The sequence below is a fragment of the Babylonia areolata genome, chromosome 2 (assembly GCF_041734735.1).
Source record: "Babylonia areolata isolate BAREFJ2019XMU chromosome 2, ASM4173473v1, whole genome shotgun sequence".
NCBI classification, from domain to species: domain Eukaryota; kingdom Metazoa; phylum Mollusca; class Gastropoda; order Neogastropoda; family Buccinidae; genus Babylonia; species Babylonia areolata.
The window spans coordinates 7964344-7965843 of record NC_134877.1 but is presented as its reverse complement, the minus strand read 5'-3'; the positions used below and the strand labels follow the sequence as shown (position 1 = coordinate 7965843).

Sequence of the window (1500 nt, the reverse complement as noted above, 5' to 3'; positions counted from 1 at the left end):
AATTCTGTTTTCTGCCTCGTGACAAAAAAAAAAAAAACTGGGTCAGACGCCATTGTTGATACACACTGTTCACATGAACCAGTTACCTAGAAAATAACTCTCTTGCTCACGAGCACAGCAACACACTGCATTTATTGGTCGCAGTGGAAAGGTCAGTTAAAATATTCTTGGCATACAACATCATGATGGAAAATAGGTGCCACTCCAAAAATTCAAAACTATCTGAAGCCCCAATGAGGCTTCGGCTGAAATGGTTGTAAACAGTAGGGCCTCGTTCGGGGCCATTCATCTGGAGTGAGTTAATCAGCCATGGCATGAAAACCCGGCTAAAGTCTGAATTTATCATTATGCATTTGTGTACTTCCAGAAAGTTTCAAAATCACAGACTAACATACAAAAAACGGAACTGATCTATCTGTCAAAGTTGTTTTTTTTTTCTATGATTTTTTCAAGTTGGTGTGACTGAAATCAACTCATGAAAAAAAACACCCACATTTGCCTGCTTGTAACTTTAGAGCAAGGTTTATCTTGAACTTGTTACGTTGTATGTGGTGTCAAAAGATTTATTGAAGAAATAAATAAACTATAAATTTCTATATAGTCTGAACAAAGCACAGGAAAATTTGTATTTCTTTCTGTACTCAAGCGAAGTCAAGAATGGCAAGTGGAGGAGTGAGATCATGACACAAGAGAGCAGTCAATAGCGACAGTGAATGTTCCTATGACACACAAAGGCCGCATGTTTGAATAAAAAACATTTCCTGTAATGCTGTTGAATCTTTTGAACTTCAGCCTTAGATCCCAGATCAAAATAACGTTACTGACTGAAGTCATTAAGTGTATTGCCACATCATCCACTGACAAAATTTCAGAAAAGCCTGGAGTCAAAGGCACTGAACACTGCAACTTAGCAACGAATATGTGCAGCAGCTAACAGTGCATGCACCTGAAAACATTAAAAATACTAAAATTTCAGGCAGTTTTATGTTAAGATACTTACTGACAGCAAAGATAAGACTTCAAAGATGCGAAATATGTAAAAATCTTGATTTTCATTATTTGAACCCTAATGACATGTTTTTGTGTATAGCTGAGAATAGCTGGCTGAGACTTTAGCCAGGTTTTCACTAGCTGCATAACGTATGCAGAAACAGAGGCAGCCAGAAACAGTGAGATCCCATTCAGTCTTAGTCAAAGAATGAATGACCAATATACAATGTTGGTTCCCCTTGGTCATGGTGTGCCCGAAGGTTCGGTACTTGGACCTGCACCCTTCATTCTGTATACTCAGCCTCTAGCCTCTCTTATTGCATGCACACTCCGTTTCTAGCCATTCCTTTGCTAATGACATCCAGCTTCTTGAACACACACACACAAAATGCACACATCCACACAAACACATGCACACGCACACTCACACGAATGTATGTATGTGCATGCACATACACACACATATGCACTATTGTATGCATTTTCTACATAACCCATACTACAATTTAT

At 38.6% G+C, this 1500-nt stretch overlaps 1 protein-coding gene across 1 annotated transcript in view; it reads right to left on the bottom strand.

Annotated features, from left to right (window-relative positions):
• Positions 1–424: 424 nt before the first annotated feature.
• LOC143297210 (protein SPMIP7-like) overlaps positions 425–1500 on the bottom strand; it is a 46115-nt gene continuing 45039 nt past the window's right edge. The window contains exon 10 of the mRNA XM_076609425.1: positions 425–1500. This exon is cut by the window's right edge and continues 5565 nt beyond it. The gene's annotated coding sequence lies outside the window, so the exon portion shown is untranslated.